The following is a 20,235-nucleotide window of genomic DNA, read 5'->3' on the forward strand; positions in this document are numbered from 1 at the left end:
AGATACCTCAGCCGAACCTTAGCCATAGTGTTTCCTTGAGCCCCAGTAGAGCAGCAGATGTGCACTCCGTTACACTACGGGGCAGTGTTCACTTTAAAAGTTGGTTTGTTATCCATTAATCAACACAGACAAGAAAGAGAATAACTTCAGCCTGCTGTCATCACGTGATCAGTTATCAAAGATGATGCAATGCAATTAATATAATGCTGATCCTTTATAATTATTACTAAATACTATTGTTATATAGAAGCAATACTTATCAAATAATTTTGCAAACATAATTTATTCAATGACTTCATCATTTTACAGTCTGTGAATTTAACACCATTAAATAAACATCTTTGTATTTGTATTTTTTAGCAACGCCATGCATCGTATTTGAAAAGATAGCAGCCCCTTTCCCCGAATATAAATAAATATAAATTAAATAATTGAAAGCTGATAAATATTTACAGCGACCAACTGACCGCAGAGGCGCTTTTCTATACAGCGTTTGACTGAATCACTTTAAATGCTCTGTTTCATCCCCGTGTTGAAACATGAAGCCAAACAGATCCCTAAATGACCAATTAGCATCCATCGCCAAGCTCGACAAGGCCAATTATTTATGGGCCCTCAATCCAAAGCGATTCGCAGTGAGGCCGTGGGGGGGGGGGGTAATAAAACCTAACCAGTGATGAGGAAGGATCGGCTTCAGTCAAGGCGAAGGTTAAGTTCTGGGTTCTGGCTGAAATGACAACCTGCCGATTTAGAGCCCCCCCCCCCCCCCCCAACATAATCAGCACCATCAGGGCCCCATAAAGATCTAAGCGCCTCAGAAGCTGGAGGAAATACAATCGATACCACTTTGCCATGAGCAACCCAGACGCCACTTGATAATGATTTTTGCAACTACCGCTGTATCGGTGTCAAAACTACGGCATCTTCACTCATCCTTCACGGCGAGGCTCCCCGTGGATGGAATTATGAAATGCAGAAAGACTTTCCCCCGGTTCCATTCCCTCCCCCCACACCAAAAGCCTGGTGCAGGCCAGAAGTGCTAATTGGATAGATTTCAAAGCTTCACGTCATGGATCATTGGCTCAAAGCTGTGCAGCACTGTAAAAGTGCTGTACACTACATATATATATGGGTACAATTATCTGCAGCAGATGCCCCTCCACAAGCAGGGGCAGTTATGCCGTCTTCACTATGGAGCCACAGAAACGAGCTGAAGATGGGAGGGCTTGAACTGTAACCCTTTATTAACACCATGAACAGGAGAGCCTTTTAACTATTATGGTCTGGTTTCTGTGCTTTACTCCCTTCTACACTGTGAAGACATGAGACTTGAAGCGTCGTACTCGCGCCATCGTTTGGGAGGCTTTAGCATATTGTAGCATATGGCCAGTGCGTTTTGATGATGACATTTTTTGTCTCTCTCATCAGTTTCTCTGTCTGTAATCTATATATCTATCTATCATAATGCTGCTTCGCTAAGACAAATGCGAGGGAAGGCGTTTTTTTTTTTTTCCAGTGCGAGCAGAGGACAGATGTTGAACAGTGTGAGACTGACTGCAGAATCCAGAGGCAACACAATTTAGTTGGTGCTGAGTCAGACGGCCATCATCTGCCAGTTTTCTGAGATTCTGAGTCTTATTAAAAATGCGGAGCATCGTTTTTATTGTTCATGTTAGAAGAATGGGGAAACAGTGTCGAAAAGAATGGCCTGCGCTCAAAGTGTTTGCATTTCCAGATATGAGGCTTGAAGGCTTCAAATATAAAAATCATCCCATTCGACCATCCCACTCTGGTTTAAAGTTCAGGACAAAGCAGACCTGGGTTTGATGGATTCTGATGGTCCGTCACACGTTCAGAGCTGGATCAGCGCTCCGTCAAACTCTATTTGATGTGTTTCACAGAACCAGAACAATCCAGTGGAAGCACACTTCAAAGGCGTATTGTGGTGTCAGAGATAATATCTCGACTTTGGGATAAGTCGGTGAATCCTGGTGCTTGAAGGGGAGATAAGATGGATTTTAATTACCTGGGTTAGAATTAAATTCCAAGACAAAAGTCAATTAGGAAATGTTACATCTTCTGCTCCCCTTTCGCTACAATCTATTTCATTAAGCTTCCAAAGCGCCACAAAAATGTGACGAATGATCGCCAGTCAATTGTGAGACATTGATATACAATTATGTATTTATTTTTAACAATTGAAATACTTGAGCGAAGCAATGACAGAAGGATTGAGCCGTTCAAAGATGTCCTTTTTACAACCAGTCAGGATTCTTAATAGTATTTATATAAAAAAGAAATCCCTCTGTTGTGTTTAATGGCGTTGTGGAGTTTTACATCATATAGGCCACGATGTACGGCTTAGAGACAGTGGCTCTGAGGAAAAGACAGGAGGCGGAGCTAGAAGTGGTGGAGATGAAGATGCTGAGGTTCTCCTTGGGAGTGACAGGATTAGAAATGAGACAATAACAGGGACAGTGAAGGTTAGATGTTTTGGAGACAAGGTCAGAGAGACCAGACTTTGATGGTTTGGACATGTCCAGAGAGACAGGGACAATATCGGTAGAAGGATGCTGAGGATGGAACTGCCAGGGAACAGGACTAGAGGTCGACCCAGGAGAAGATACATGGACGTAGTGAGGGAGGACATGAGAGTGGCTGGTGTTGGAGAGGACGATGCAAAGGACAGGGTGGAGCGGAAAAGGTTGATTTGCTGTGTCGACCCCTCCCGGGACAAGCCGAAAGAAGAAGATCAAATTCTGTTATTTTCCACATCGTCTCAGTGTCTCATTCAGGAACATTTTTGCTTCAACCAAACAACAGCAAGCGGCCCGGTGGCGCAGTGGTAAGCGCTGTTGCCTCACAGCAAAGAGGTCACGGGTTAGAATCCAACTTGTAGCCTTTCTGTGAGGAGTTTGCATGTTCTCCCCGTGTCTGCGTGGGTTCTCTCCGGGTTCTCCGGCTTCCTCCCACCACCAAAAACATGCAGCTCAGGTGGATTGGTGACGCTAAATTGCCCGTAGGTGTGAGTGTGTGTGTGGCTGATTGTATGTCTCTGTGTTGCCCTGCGATGAACTGGCGACTTGTCCAGGGTGTACCCCGCCTCTGCTGAGATTGGCTCCAGCTTGGCGCGCGATGCGATAACGGATGGAAAACGAATGAATGAAACAACAACATGTATTTTGTTGTCAGACAATCACTTTGCCCACGCTGAAGCCTTTCCCCAGTTTGTCACCTCTGGGTCTTAAAAGCCGTGCTATTATTCAAGCTGACGGTGCTATTTTGTCTTGTCTAACTTTTATGCACATGATTGTTGCTGCTCGTTCGTTTTGCCTTGTTTTCTTCAGTGAGGATCATTTGGTTCTGATTAATAGCATCCAGACAACTCAATGCTTCTGAGACTCAAAGCACAAACTCTCATCTGAAGACACTCCTTCATCCAATTAGTCTCAAAAAATATTGTTTCCTGGCACTGGATGCCAGACTCCTGGGGAAATATGCTTGATTTATTGCACACAATTGCAAGCCACGTTATGCCTTACTGATAATCACAACATGCGCTTTTGATGTTGGATATTTAGTATATGTATTAACACGGCAAACAGTGAAGCAGGATTGCATATCTCTGGATGTAAAGCCTGTCGGCTTCATTGGAGTTTTGGTGTCATTGGCTACGATCGGATTTCTGGGTCATTTCTTAGTAATTTTTTTCCCGTCTGTCCACAGGTCAAGGTTGACCTGAAACACAGATGTCCAGAGACACCAGTCCTAGACTCACCTGACTAACACAATTAATCTCAATTCTGCGTTGACCCAGTTACAAACTTATTGACGCAACCTCAAGGTAAAGACACATTGTGGGATTGGGCCACTGTAAAAATAACAGTCAGTTTGACCTGACTTACTTTGTTAGGGATCCTCAAACCTGCTTCAGCTCAAAACGTGGCAACAGCTGCCTCCTCTGGTTAATTCAAATGGAAGGAAGGTGGTCTTTGTTTCTTAATTGCGTGATCGATGGGAGGAAGTAATAACTCAGGAAGGAGAGGTCGAATCAAGAGGACTTCTAGGTCAAAACGTCCTGCATCATTTGGTACGTTGACTCCATGATTGGGGAGAAGTGTTCCGAGTGTTAGACGACGGTGCTTCATGACACCATGGCGGAATAACGCGTGGCAAAAAAAAAAAAAAAAGAGTAAGACACATACAGGTAGCTTAGGAGAATACAACAGACTCTGCCGCCCAGGTGTTCGCCTCTGTCCTCCATCTTGCTCGTTCATTTTGCAAGCATAGGAATGTGGACGGATGGGAAGCGAGTCAGAAGGTCATTTTGATGCAGATCCAGGTCGAGTTGTGAGATAGATTTTTCCAGAATTATGCGAGACATCCATGACCGATTCACATGGATGTTCGTAGAGGGGGTGGAGCAATGCACTAAGCAATATAATGGAAATATGAACTCCAATAAATCACATGCGTTGACATGCAAATATTTCATTGATTTTACATTGACATTTGTGCTGGAATAGAAAATAAAAGTTCCTGAAAATCGTTATTGCTTGAGCAAATAGTGAGATCAAAGTTTGCATTTGCTGCAGTCATTGCAATGAGTCTGATTCCATCCACATATGGACACACAAACTGTTTTCTATCCAGTGGGACCTTTCCTGATCTGGTTTGCATGGAAAAGAAATTCACTGTTGAAAGACGTATTCATTCATTGTGGATATAATTACTGCACAACAATGTATTTTCTTGTGTACACAATGTAGGCGTGGGACATGGGTCAGGGAAAGCACCATCAAAGTCTGGTGTGGGTCCAGAGTGAGGAATGTTTCTTTTTTTCTTCTCAGATCGGTTGTATAAAATATAATGAAAAAAATATCTCCTATTTAAATTAATATCTATCTTTACTCACAGCTGTTGTGTGGTAAGTGCTAAACAGATGGGATTGTTCGCACGGGTTGAAAATGAAATCCTCATCATATTATATTAGTCAGGGCACAGACAGGGAGGAGCCAAAAGCACGACAGGAGAAGAGGAATCCAGAAACTGTTCTTTATTAATCACACTGGGAAGGCAGTCCAAACCAGCAGACAGATCCGAAGGGGCAGCCAAAGGGAAGGTGTGGCATTAACAGAGGCTAAATAGAGTATGAGCTGATGGGAGATGAGTTGCAGGTGACGACAGGAGCACAGGTGACTGGAATGAAGTGATCTGAGAGGCTAATGCATAGGAAAACATACCGGCCCGCCTCGCGCTGTGACAATATTTGTATTTATAATAATGCTTTTTCGGCATCGAGCCTTCATCAGGGATTCAAAATGATATCAAGAGAACAAGCCACAAGATCTCACGGTTATCTAATGAGAAGAACATCAGCATCTACTTGACACCTTAAAGCGGCCGTGTCCACACCAAGAAGCAGCCTAGTGGCTCTCCTTTTTACTCTCTCATGCTGTTAGCTTTACATTACGATGGAGAGGAGAGCCATTGAAACACAATGTGATGCCTACGCATTATCATACTGAGCAGCACTAACACAAGGGATACACTGTCTGCTCGGTGTCAGGACCGACGTCCTCGTGACTTTACAAATGGGGCCCGTGACAGTGTGCACCATCAATTCACACGTGAATATATTCGCTGCCGGATACGTGTGGAAGCCCTTCTTTCTTTTGCAGCCTCAGCCATTGTGCAGCTCTGAATGGAACCATGTGGAGGCCATAACGGCTCACGCCTGCTTTCAGGTGTTGCTTCTCTCTCTCGGGTTCCTGTTGCGTTTGCTTGTTTCCATGTGAGCTTGCTCCATCCACTGAGTCAGTATTTAAGACTCAACCAGGATGCTCTAAAGAGCCGAAATTGAGATTGATTGCAAAATGAACGGTCTTCATGCAGAAAAAGGTTACTCTCATATTAAAAGCGTGATTTATCATCCAGCGTGTTGCGTTGGAGCAATTTGCTGCATGTAATACAATCACAATCTGTGCGGCTGGACTATTTCACAGCATTTAGCCAAACAGCCTTTGTGGATGCTTTGAGGTTGGAGGCATGCTTGCGTGTTTTGAACCATCAATGTCTCAGTTTTGAGATGCTGACAGCCTTCGGGGCAAAAGGCTTGCGTCGTCTGCTCCTCTGCTCCCAGGTCTGCAGCTCTGCCTTCAGGCTGTCTGGAGAGTCTTAATGTACTCAGCTGTACTTACCGACATCTACCTCAGGTCATGTGACGCCATGCTCTTTGGTCTGACTCTTGATCCTGCTCTGGAATCCGCTCACTCGGGCTAAATGCCCATTGCCCTGCACTTAACCTCTTTTAGTAGCAAACACAATGCTCCTTATATATGTAGTGAAAACACAGTCCTATGATTTCCTCTATTTGTGTGTGTATCTCAAACCAAAGTGTGTTGGATCTTCATTATCTGACCCACTTGGAAATTAAAACCTAAAAACGATCAAACTGCATTCATAACTGCTCACAGCTGGAATAGAGGCAGCTCAGACCTCATTACCACCAATCAGATCATCAATTAAATCGACCAAAAGCACGAGGCCAAGTGTGTAGGCGACCAGTAGGTCATTTAAATACACAAAATCCACTTCAAAGGCTGTGGGACTCCACGGTTTAGGAAGTCCTAAAAGATCCAAAGAAAACAACCGAAGAGCTAATATGATATTGTGTAAAATATATTTTCATGCTCACAGACCTGTATCATGTCTTTATTTCCATAGCAACAACCTGCAACTTGCACGTGGCAAACAAGCTCTATGGCGCCATAAAACTATTGTTTGGCATCTGCAGTACAATAAGCAGGACGGATACAATGACAAAGTCAACGTTGACAAATCAAGCCACAGTCTGATGACAATCACTGCAGCATTCCCGCCGGTGGTGCGAAAGCCAACAGAGAAAAGGCCAATGAAGCCACGCAGTTCTTGGTGGAATCCCCGGTTGCTCCAAACAGGCCAAATAATGTTCGTTAATAAGAATTTGGGAGACGCGATTCCGTTCATCGCGATGCAAAACATTGGTGTTGTGTTAATACCTGACAGGAAGGCTGCAGCGCTTTGGTAACTGAAATCATTGGTGACATTATTGCATTTTCTTTTCTGGCTGAATGCAAATTTGTCGAGGCAGCAAGAGACAAAAAGCTGAAGGGGTTTTATTAAAATTACTCTTGTGTAATGTGTGGTTTTTTAATAGTGATCGATCGAAGCTTCTTGCCTTCACAGGCTTCACACATTGTTAAATCTATTTTTACAGACTGCTGAGTGAAGAGATTATTTTGCATGCTCTCTGGCACGAACATGCATTCGCCGGTGTGATTGTCTGCAGGCAGTCTGTCCATCTGGTGGGAAACGGCGAGCCAGACCGTCCCAGTCGCCGCCCCACGTCTCTCGCTCTCGCCATGTTGCAACCCTAAGGACAACAACTCGCCTCTTATCCAGCACATACCCACCCCGGTCCCAGCACCGTCCCCTGTCCCGCGAGCCCTCCGGGCTCTTTGATAGTCTCACAGGTAACATATGTGAGTCTCATTAGCATATGGCCATGGGGTTACTTCATTCCAGAGCCCACAGCAGGACATGGTAGACTGCAGGGAGGAGTCTAATTGATTCAGCAAAGGCTCGATACCTAAAGCATGGGGGAGACAAATAGTTCGGGAATGTGTAATGAATCTTGCTGCAAACAAACACTGCAACGACTGGATGCTTCGAATGTTTCATGATGGCGTCAGTTTGAGGTGCAGGCGGGGACAGCAGGAATGTCGGATGTGTTCATAGATATACATTTGGTTCCAGATCTAGATATACAGCTACTTACAGGAATGACATGCAATTTTCAGAATACATCTTAAATTCACAGAAACACTTGAAAATGTATTCACCCCCTGGAAATAATTTTAATTAAAGTTTGTGTAGCAGCAGAAAAGCAGAATATCGACGGAGGATTGCTCGGCCTTGGCTGAGGTACAGGATGAACGCTGCAGTCTTTTAAATATTAAAACTAAATACATCAGTCAACTTAATCCTCCAGACAAACTGCACTAGCTATTAAAGGGATACTCAAGAGGGAACCAATAATCCTCCATTTAATTATTTTATTTATTTATTTGGTTGATAAAGAAAAATACATTCACTGATGGGCATCCAAGTTAATATTTCCCTTCTAAAGCCGAAGACTACATCTCAAAGTGTTTTGCCAGCACTTGTCTTTGTCAAATGCCACTTCAGATTCCAGCTAACGTTCTCTGTCTCATAGTCTTAACTCCCTAATCTCAGCAGAAGAAAACTCCAAATGAGTTTTGTCAGATGAGATCCCGGTTCTTACACAGTGCCACTGAAGGTTCACAGCAGGAGCAGCAATTCTTCTTCCATACTTGATTCTGTCACGTATTTCTACTTCCCCTGACAGCACTTGAATCTATTTAATAACTGCAGCAGCTCGGTGAGGTCAACTCTTACTCTAAATACAGTGCAAATACATGAGTGGCCATTATTTATGGTTTTGTTTCAATTTGAAGTACCAAAATGTGATGATCTTAGAGCAGGGGTGGGCAAACCTTTTGACTTGCGGGCCACAATGGGTTCTAAAATTTGACCGAGGCCGGGCCAGGAACAGATGGAAGGAGTGTTTGTGCGAACCAATAAAAATGACATGTAAGAGCGAAAAGATTTAGCCTTTTACAGGTAGCATTGCAAGTAAAATGAATGAGGCTTAATTGTAATAAAATGTAATTTACTGATATGATTTGGACAAGTTCAGCGGGCCGGATTAAAAAGCCGTATGTGCCCCCCCCCCCGTGCCGTAGTTTGCCCATGCCTGTCTTAGAGAGACTAAAGTGAAACATTCTCGGATCCTTCTTGGATATTATGTGGATAATAGCAACTTTGCTCATTTACTCAGACAATCGTGATTGGATTGATCGTGTGGATAGCATTAATGTCACACAGAATGTCGATCATCATTGAATCCGTTGCATGAGTTCTTTTACTGCGGAGCCGACATCGTCAAATCAATGTGCTTTTATCTCCTGGGATGCTCACAGGGCAGGGCCGTGATTGTCCCTTTGAATTAATGGCCCTTTGTTCGAGTGAAAACTAGAACAGCAGCATAATTAAAATCCACTCTAGATTCAGCAGCGGCTCCCAAACTTTAGCAGGTGAGCAGGACCCCCCCCTGCGGCGTCTTATCAATGCTTTGCTCTGGTTCCGGTCGCATCAAGCAAAGTCAAATTGGATAACTTTGCTTGAGTCAAGCTTGCTTGATAATCAGTAGATTATCAGATATTTTGATTCATTGAATTTAAAGTCAACATTTTGCTCTTGGAATTTAAATATGAATGTCCTACTTCTAAAGCGTTGAAGGTTTGGTTTAATGAGCTTTATCAAGGGAATATATTTTTGATTCTTTTTTTTTCCCATCTATCCTAAGTTTGCAGTGCTGGTTTAATTATTATATTAGGCTTCAGTAAATCTCTGTCATCTCAATACAGGCACAATGACTGACGTTCGGCGGAGAGCAGCGAGGACAGAAATCAATATTTTAATAGTGTCAAAGGACGGAGCGGCGGTGTTTGCCTCGCATCTAGCAGACCCTGTCAGCAACGCGAGTGCCATCACTCTTCAAGTCAGTTTTTATTTATACGCCCAAAAATCACTCATCACAAAGCCTCGGCGGTCCAATCTGACTGGTTTATGACTCCTGCTGTCCTCAGACGCACATTCCAGTCAGGGAAACGATGGAGGAAACTTCAGAAGGAGACGGACATGAAGGATTTTCTCTCCCACGACAGACAAACAAACAACAACAGTCACCTAAACAGAATAAATCAGTTATGACCTTCCTTTAAACTTGTGTATTTGTTTGGGCTGTCTGTCCTGTGCTTCGATAGCTTTTTGATCAGATCTTACTAATAGTATGTGGACACCCTCACAAAGAGTTCCTTGGTCTCCTCAAGGACCCGGGAACTTATTGGTGGTGAGATGTGAACATGCAATTCCTCGACCGACTCATTAAGCCTCGGAAGATGGGAAAATTGAAAGCCTGTAATTACCTTGTCTATGTCTTTCCAATAAAATGCTGATGTAATATGTAAGAAACCCCCGGCCAGGCCTGTTAGATTTAGAGCTCTGGTTCTGTGCCCCCACCACACACACACACACACATACATTTGTCAGAGTCCATATGGTTCAGATTTGAAATGCAGCATAAGCAGAAGATGCCACATGGTCCGAGACGAGCTGCTGACGAGGGTCATATTTATTTTCGTGGATAGATTCTTTCAGCATCTCATTGATTACATCCTGGTAAAGCAAAGCTATTCCAGATCAACCATATATGTAGCTTCCAATGGGTCACAGGCCCAAACCGAATTGTCTTTGTAATACTCTGCAATGATTCCCTTTGAGTTGCCAGAAGATTGTATGAGATGAGAAATAAAAACATCTATTTGTTAAAGAAATTAAAATCAGAATTCAGCTCAAACTGAGCTCCTTCAGTTTCCTCAAAGGTTCCTGATCCAGATCTCTATCAGTGAAGCGCTGTGTTTCTAGAATGGCTAACCAAGCTAATAATGATCGATTAGACTGGTTCCCAATCATGAAGGTCAAACCCACTAAACTGACATTTTAACAAATCATATCGTAAACGAAACTTCTACCTATTAATTCCATTAACGATGTAATGCAGGATCTCCTGGATTATAGAGCTACATCTCGGGGTGCTGGTCTTGTACCTGCTCGGTTCCCTCCTCCTTCCCCGACCGTCCACTCCCTCCCATCCGCCCTATCTACCACCCTCACGGTTCATCTCCTGTTCCCACTTCTGTATGGGACTCTCTTTGTGTGTGTGTCTCTCTCTCTGTCTCTTTCCCTTCCCCTCTCGCTCCCTGTCATCACCTGCATGTTTCGTTCCTGGATAATGTCCAATCCCCTCCCAGACGCCTCTGCGGACCGAGGCTCTCCTTCCCTTCCCATTAATGACTGTCCTTGGTGTGGCCAATAAGTAATAGCTTGTGGCACCGCTGATAGCGAAGTCGAGCACCCGACGGCTCCCAAGGAATAAATGATTAATTTCCCTCTCTTCTTGCATGTGAGTGAGCAATGTCCTCCTGGGGGGGGGGGGCTGTAGATAATGGTGTAGAATTTACACAATTTGTTACATGTGGAGCCGTTCAACATTTAGGCGTCTGATGCGAGGTGTAAGTTCGAAACATTAATTTGTCACTTAAGGGGTGTAAAATGAGCGACACAAAAAATGTAAGATGATGTTCTACTACTAATTTAAGAGGGTCATTGGAGGTTAGATACCGTCTTTACAATGATAAATGCTGTGTGGATGCACAAGACAGGAGATTTAATCTTTTAAATATGCATGCGAGTGATTTATTTATGTCACCGGACCAAAACAACCTAATTGATTTTAGGTTTGGGAAGTTCAGGAGCATGATTTCCTGAGCGACATTCAGCCATCCATAGATGAGCTAAATGGATTATCGTGTTCGGGGTCGCGGGGTGGGGGGGATCCAGCGCACCTCAAATACTGACTGCATGCATCTGTCCTCTGAAGACTCTGGATCTTTCATCCGTATCTCGCCAGCTTCAGCATCCGTTTGCTCAGTTACCGTGAAACTGTAAATGCCGAAGCACTTAATGATTCCAAGACCTCTCATCCATGTCGGTTGAAATGTTTGGGGGGGGGGGGGGGGGGGGTCACAGATCCGCCTTCGCCTTGGAGATGGCATCCTGGATCCATCCCAAGGCTCATCCGGATGTAGAAGGTGTGCTTTACGTGTGCGTGTGTGTGGGAGGGGGTCCATAACTTTTGTGCCTAAACTTAAAAAAAGTGCGATTTAATGTGTAGCACGTTTTAGAGGAGCTTTGTTGCGGCAGGGAGGCTTTTGCCCGTCAGCCAAAGGGCAGGCGCACAAGGGCGTGACAGAAGTGTCAGGATGTGATGAGCTTGGATTAGAGCGCGTTGAGACAGCAGTCAAAAGACGGCGCTCATCACTCTCTGCTCCATGGGAACTGAACAAGAATCAAAGTTTGAACCTCAAATCTAAGATCATATTGTAGCGCATGTTCGGTTTAACCAACCAGCAGTCCAAGCTGAAGTAGCATCAAACTGGGTCAAGTAAATAGGATTCTTGTTTTGCCACCACTGACCTCACCCAAACAAAGTGTGCAGACTTTATAATCAGATAACACTCATGCATGTTGTGAACAGTTACTTCCTCTTTGCATCGCAGTCGCCATGCTGCTGATTGATTACTAAACCATTAGAGGCATGCAAAGGCCGATAATCACGTCCTGATGTTGAGGATGAATCATCGCTCCTTTGCTAAACACGTTCTGTGAGGTTCTAGGTGAAAGTGATTCTCTGGATGAACGCCGAGGCACCACCAGCGACGACATCCCATCATAACTAATCCATGTCGTAAAGGAGATTAGAGGACTGGCGCTCCCGAATTGGCTGTTTAGGCCCCCCAAAAAAACCCAGCACAGCTGAGTCCTTTCCTCTGATAAACAACTGCACAGCTCAGAGACGGACACCGATGATGTCACCAGAGCGTACTGGACCTGGTGTACCAGAACCAAAGGTCTTCTAAATGATGCCTGGATCTCTGCACCGGTCTGTTACCATAATGCTAATCAGGCTCGTCTCCATGGCGAGAGGCAGCATCACTCGAAAACCCTCATTTGTGCCAGGAAGCCATTTCGGCTCAATTAGCCACAATTGCAATCCAGCAGTTGTCAGGCTTTTAGATGATTCACAAATCTATTAGAATAAAATAAACAAAGCAAACAAACCTCCAGGCAGATTATTTATCCCGGTTCGAGATGGAGATTCAAAGCTCCTTCAATTCAGCTGAGGATCATTTATTCCACGGAGGATGAGCTGAGAGAAATCTCTTGAGTTTCCAAAGGCCTTGCGGTGTCCTCCATCTGCCTCCATGGGACTTCACTCTCTTCATCTGTGGATTGCAGGGGGGCCACAGTCCTTCCTCCCACACTCCTCTGCAGATTTCAGTGGGTGGCTTGCAGCCGCTGCACGACGGGACCGCTTGTTCAGAGGCAAGAGCATCAGCGCTTTGCCGCCAGCCGGACTCGCAGAAAGCAATTTAACCAGCTTTAAATGTGGTTGGGCTACAAACCCGCGGAAAATGTAGAAGAAATCTGTTCAAATGTCAAATGCACAAATGTCCTATTTCAAAGTGATGACGGCTGGGATTATAAATAATGCATGCTCCACTTGAGTCAAGCGTCATGAACCGGGGAGCAAAGCAGACAGGTCTCTGGCATTTACGCTCCAAAACCATGGCTGGTTGTCTGATCATTCTCACCGAGGTCGCTGAATGAGAACACAATATTACAATCGTGTCATCAAAAGGGAGTCGCACCTCTCAAATGGTCCCTGTTCAAATCCGTTGATGTTCAGGACGTCCCAGACGATGACCGCCAAACTGATGTCACTGCCTTTTAACTAACTTCACTTGTTTCTGGAGTCTCTAAATGACAGCTAGCATGAGACTAAACACACGGCAGCAAAGCAGATTCTCTGACACGGAAAAGAAAAGGAGCCAGACTTTGTTCTGGAGTCATTTTGACTGTGTGGGAGAAAAATCTAAAATAGTCTCTGAGGAGGTGAAGTGCTAAGATAACAATTGCAGCTGATGAGGCGGAGGGTCACAGGCAACTTCCTGCAGGAGGTGCTGCTTTGCTTTCTGAAGGAGGTGTGTGTGTGTGTGTGTGCGTTCTAAGGGGGGGCTCACATATTGTAAGAATCATCAATCATCCCATCTCGCAGAGAGCTGTTTGATCCAAACACACTTGTGTGATGTGGCTTGTTGTCCATCGTGATTTGGTAGCTATGGATGGTATATTCCCAGCGGGGGGGGGGGGGGGGGGGCACACGGACTTTTCACAGTGCGCATATTTTGTTGCGCTCCAAACAATATGCAGCACGACGCAACCTGTTGTCATTCAGCTCAAGAAAAGACAGTCGAGCGGTTGCCAGGTTTGAAAAAGGACTAAATCATCAATTTTTTTACTCGAGCTTCTAGAAAAATATTTGCATGGCTTTTTGGGCCTCTTTTTAACACTTACCAAGCATAATGAAATTTGGCCGTGCGGGCAGGTAGCTTTGCACCCAGCTGCTTTAGAATATACTCACTGACAGCAGCAAGCAAATAAGACCAGGAGAGAACAAGGCTTCAGCTACTATCGTGGCCAGCGAGGAAACGGGAGCACGGCGACACGACAGGTATCTTTGTTCATCTCGCCGCTGACGACGAAGCTGCTCGCAAATGTGACGGTAGTCAGTTAACATTCACCATTCGAGTCCGCGTGTCCTTGCCAGCGTGGAACAAGGAGGAGTGAGAGTCAATGCGACGGGTGGCCGGTGATTGGCTCAGCATGTTGTACCTCCAGGGAGTGACAGGGCACGACGCAACGCCACAAACCGACTCCTCACTCCAGTCCCCACAATTAAACCACCACATCTAATCTAGCCGAGCACAAGGAGGGATGGAGCCACATTTGTGTTTCATAATTAATTGTATTCAAGCCTCATTCAAATGGGGTGAAACTGTTGTGTTACTCTCCAGACTGGAGAACCCCATCTATTCGCTCCATCCGAGGCCAGTGTGTAGAAGAAATCCCACTCTTGGACGCCGTAAAGCAAGTGCAAATTTATCGGCTCAAGGGAGGTGTGTTCTTCACATTCAATGTTTCCGTAGCTATGACAACAGGACATTTGCTGCTTGTCTTTTTGAAAGGCCAAGACACAATTAAAATAAATACTCACATTTAGTATTCACTTCTGTCCCTCCTTCTTAGAGAAAGTTTTGTAGCTAGTCCAGCGTTATATTGGCCGAGGTTATTAAAGGAGTCAGGCTGCAAGTGTTTAACACGCACTAAACACTGTGCGTGCGTGTGTGTGCGTGTGTATGCATGTGTGTGTGTGGACTTGCGTCGACACAGGAAGAACAGACACACATCTTGTGCACGCTCTAACATTTCTGCCAGATGTGTTTCAGTAGTTGATTACAGAACTACACAAACTACACAGGATTGACTGGATGGTTTAATTAAAACCAAAATAGTCGTGTAGAAACATGTTTTCAAAGAAATACCTGCCATCTAGTCAAAACTTGGACTTTTGTTATTGCTTCGCCTAACTTAGTGCAGCGTGCAGTGATGTAACATAGAACCAGACCAGAGGAGTTCCTTGCAGATCAAATACACGACCACCTGATGTGTCGCTAATGTTCAAAGGAGGCGCACGTGGGCATGTGGCCTGCCTGCGGTACAGCGACTGTACATCATTAAAGGAAGCACTGATTGCTGGGAAAACAACGCTCGCCCAACACCGCCGTACGAGGGATCCTGGCTCGACCTCACTGAATGCAATCAACAGCCGTTAAGGGTGTGAAGAGAATCGGAGCTCTCTGTATTCAAGCTGCCGCTGTCCTTCAGGGACAAACCATCAAACTCTTCTGCCTTCTGATTATTTCTACCGTTATTCCATCGCATCAAGTCGGTTTCCTGGCGACAGCAACTCAGGCGACAGAGCGATGGCTGTCCTGTTTGAAACTAACCTGCTCTGCTCGTCTCGGGTGACATGCTGCATCCTACATTAGGTGCGTTTACATGGACACATTTAACCTGGTTAAAATCCTGATCGGAATAAAAATGCTTCATGGACACACCTTAACCGGAATAGTCTAACCCAATCGAGCCTGATCCGGGCACAATTCTATCCCGATCGAGAGGGGTGGTTTATACCGATTTGTGACCCGGTCAGGGCGCATGAAAACAGTTATTCCGATGTTTCGGTACAAGTCGTCCTTACTGCGCATGTCTGTGACGTCAGCTACACGTGCTACTGCTATTGCCGGAAGCTAGTTGAAGCAGAGCGAGCGAAAAGCACGGCGGGCGGAAGACGGAACTGTTCAATATCTGAGACAAACATGTTGCCGGAGACATTAAAGGATGAAACTAAAAGCGCAAACGGGGAAAACGAGCAAAATAACGCTGACGTTAAATTAAAGAATCATGACAGAACTTTCCTCCCCTTATCAACGGCTAGGAAAAAAAAAATCATTAAAACCAATTAGTTCCCCAAAAAGGTGGCCGTTCTTTATATCAAGAACAAGCTGTTTTTTGTCCTGCGGATAAACGGGCAGCTGCTGTGTACCGGGAATCAAGAATCAAGAATCAAGAAATGTTTATTGTCATTCAGACACTCTCATGCACGAACGAAAAACAGCACTGAAGGTGTTTGATTAGCAGTAATGGTTGCGTCATTTAACACACAAAGGGTCATGACCTGGGGTGTTGCTCATTGTACCCCGATCGTGCTCATAATTTGCGAAACAGAGGGGGAGGAAAATAAATTAAAGGGCATTATGAACTAACTGTTCGGAAGGATGGTGTTTTTTTTTGTTTTGTTTTTTACAGATGGCAATTCTTCGTGGTAATTCAATCTAAACTGATATCAGATGGGCACTTCATCAGGTCCTGCCCACTGGAGGGGCATCCCTGCAGGATGCTTTATCACATTGTATTGCATTATGCATGATCCCAGAGGGCACTTTATCCTCTCTGTCTACCATAGGGCGATGCACACAGGGCCCGTTTGCTGTGTTTCACAATTCTCACAGTTGAGAACTTCAACTGCACTAAAACTTTCCCCGGTGAAGCAAAAAAGAGGTGCATTTTAGAGAAGCAACTATTGAGACGTTGGTCACACACACACAGACGGCCTGTAACTACGAGTGTTGTGTATTTATACGCAGTGTTTATCTTATCTTTTGTGAGACAGTTTGACAAATGGCGTTTGGCTGCCGACAGTGCTAAGATCAGCCAAATGTGTCAGCAGCCGGAAATGATGACTAGATAAAAATGTTTGTAAACAATCTGTTCTTCCGGCTCATCGTGAAGCTTCCTGCTGAGGGTATTTAAGAGCTACCCCCCCAGCCGTAGCATTTACATTGTGCCGTATTTAGGACGTGCAATTATATGTCCACCACTATAGAATGAGTAGAAGCTAGTAGTGTCTACGGGTCAATTCTGACCGGCTCATGGGAGCCAGATTGTTCTCAGGCCCTGTGGGGCCTCATATTTCTGAATCTGACAGGCCTGATCTCCGGCGGAAGGTCACGGGTTTGTTTCCCTCCACTGCCATCCTTGAACTGTCTGTGAGTTCCTGATAGGCAATCCCTACGTGTCTGGTCAGAGTCCAAGTTTGCAGTCCAACACTGTACTTTAGTGTGTAGGACATACTTCATGTGACGCAATTCCAAGGCTTCTTCATTGTTGTTGTGCTTTTTTTTTTTTTTTATATAAAAATGCACAAGGCTGTAGATTTCAGCAGCATTAGTCAGATCTTTTTGAACCACTTTCATATTTATAAAAAAAACCTGAATCACGTCGGCGGCAGAAAATCCTTCGATATGCGTTTTGTGTTTAATTTTCTGTTTTTCTGCTTGTTCATGCAGAGCTGTAGATGCTGACAAAGCTCCTCTTTTCATTTGAATTCTCTCTGATTATCTCCGGAGTCCTATAGTTCATCTTAGGTATTAAAACATTCTGACTCGTGGGAAAATTAGAACCAAGTGCCGCCGGAATCAGCTGCGCTGCTATGTCAACATAACCTGTGTTCAAATGCAACGGAATGACCATCACCTGCTGGGGCTGCTGGGAAATGAGACTCTGATGCCTGGCCTCTTCTTGGAAATGAATGTCGTGCATGTGTTGCTGTTTGCAGAAACACTTCCTGCTCACCAGGATGCACAAATCACAGAAAAACACACTCAGCAAATGATGCGCTGTGCCTTTAAGGCTACAATTCATTTAGCCAAATCTTTTCCAGACACACTTGGTATTTCTCATCTCATTATTGGCGCTGATTAGAATTCATAGACTATATTAAATGTCAGAAAAAGGCCAGGGATTGTTATGCAAATGTTAAGCTTAGAAAGTGTTTTTTTATTCAGATTTATTTTTTCCTCTTCACTTGGTCGGAAAAAAGAAAGTAAATGCCAGTGACAATTTAATAGGTTGTAAAAAACACAAAGACTCACTTCGTATGGATCAGCCTCTGTCTAGGCGATGGTTCGTCATTGTGCGGCATCATTTTCGTTTAAATCATCAGCTGCAGGAATTGAATGAATATGAGAATTGTGCTGCAGTCAGACATTCTCCACCGCTCCCATAACGGGAAACATAAAAAAACCCAAACACATTTGGTTTGAAATAAAAGACAATTCAATGTTTATATTCTTCCATTGTTCAATTCAACACACAGAAGAGAGACGATGCTAAATGGTAGCATTTGTTGCTCAGTGAACCATATGTCCACACAAAACACGTGCGACTGCAGACAATGAGGAGTTTTATCATTTGTATTTGAGAACGTTTACCTCTAATAATAATTCTCCTTTATTGTATATACGCTGCAAGAATCAGGTAAGAAAACCGTTTGGAAGGCTCCCAGGGCCAGATGAATGTTGACTAATAGAAGCGTGTGGTGATTTGTTCTCCGGGTTCTCTGGCGCAATGTTGATTGGTTGAGCACTTGAACCGATGTGGCGTCCATTTAAAAAAACAAAAAACTGCAAACTTGCTAAAAGCGATGGTGGAACGCTGTCTGCTGGTCAGCTGCAGAAACAAGGGAGTACCAGGAACCTCCCCACCAGATAGCATGAGGGCCCGCCCCCAGGTGATTTCTCCTAAAATGATGACTAACGCTGTTTATGTTTTTATGTGGACGAGAATGTGATTCTTATTTGTCCGTTCATGCTTCTTCTCCACACGTCTCAGTAAGATTGCGTTGACACGACGACGCTCCTCCACGTCCCCGGATCAACCGATCGTCGAGGAGGCACCGGTATCTGGCTGTGAACGGGTGCGTTCAGGCCTCTCAATGCCGCGCGGCAAATTCATGTCGCCATCTGCGCCGCGCTCTAATGGCTGTCATATCAGCTCAAATCTAAAGCTGAGACAGCTGTAAAATTAGCACCGTTGTAGCATCATAACGACAAATGCAAAAAGTAAGCAAAGTTCGGTTCAGTTTTGTGAAGGAATGAAGGAGATATTCTGCAACATTACTCTCATAATCGTTTTAAATCACCTTCACGTTCGGAGGGGGGCTCTGAATGCTGCCGGATTTAGTAGCTGATTTGTCATGGAAGCTCATCAGACATCACGATTTGCATTGTCACGATTAATTTGCAGCTCTTTCGTTGCGGGATCAAACATAGAAACTCAGAGACTGTAGCTGTTCAATCAAAATCAATAAAGTTAGCCAAAATGCAATAAATTGATTGAATGGATGTAAGGGATTTTTACGTTTTTTTAGTTATTATAGACTGAATTATATGGCAAGTCGCCAGATGCAACTTCCAGGGTCCCTGTTTGTTTAACACCCAAAAATTAAATCACTCTTTGATGACATAATAAAATGTGTCCACGATCTTTATTTGGCCTTTGTCTGCCTCCTAAGTCTCAGAAGAGGCGGCTGGTTGTGTAACAGTGGAACTAAGACCCTTACAGTGGTGCCACTCTATGGACATGTACCAATTAAGCCCTCATTGCTCATCTGAGCTCTATTAATTTTGCGTAATGATGCAGAGAAACTGCCAAAAAAAACACACACAGAGAAGATTATTATTCCTCACCGCTTCACCTCGGAAGCCAAACAACGCTTGTAAGGCTCTGTGACTCCTCGCCGCCGCTTTAAGGGTAATGATGCTGCCACTGGAATTAAAGGCCACTGAACCAGAATCTGATTCTGATTCTGATTCTGACTCTGAACCAGCTTTGACTCAGATCAGCAGCAGATAGCCGACAGCACTGGCAAAAAGTCCAACATGGCCACGTTTGTGACGTCAGACAAAAAGCAGAGTCTCAGATTATGTGGAAATTCAGGAGCACCCATGGGGTTGGATCCAAACGGGACTGCTAGAATATGTCTGAGTGAGTGCCAAACGGCCCTCTTGAAATGCCTCTCCTGAAATGAAATCCTTTGGATTAGCGCTAGATGAACGTGTATTGGGGGTGACCCGGGTGGATGTATATTTTGGGGAAGTGAATCCTTATTGATAGGAGATGGTTAATCCATTAGTGAGCCTTTTCTCTTGTATCTGATATCCGTCATCCTTCAGTCTTTGTTTCAACGACGAAAGGACCGCCCCCCACCGCCCCCCGTGCTAAATCAAGGACTATTGATGCTGT

This window comes from Brachionichthys hirsutus, chromosome 5 (genome assembly GCF_040956055.1).
Source record: "Brachionichthys hirsutus isolate HB-005 chromosome 5, CSIRO-AGI_Bhir_v1, whole genome shotgun sequence".
Taxonomy (NCBI): Eukaryota; Metazoa; Chordata; class Actinopteri; order Lophiiformes; family Brachionichthyidae; genus Brachionichthys; species Brachionichthys hirsutus.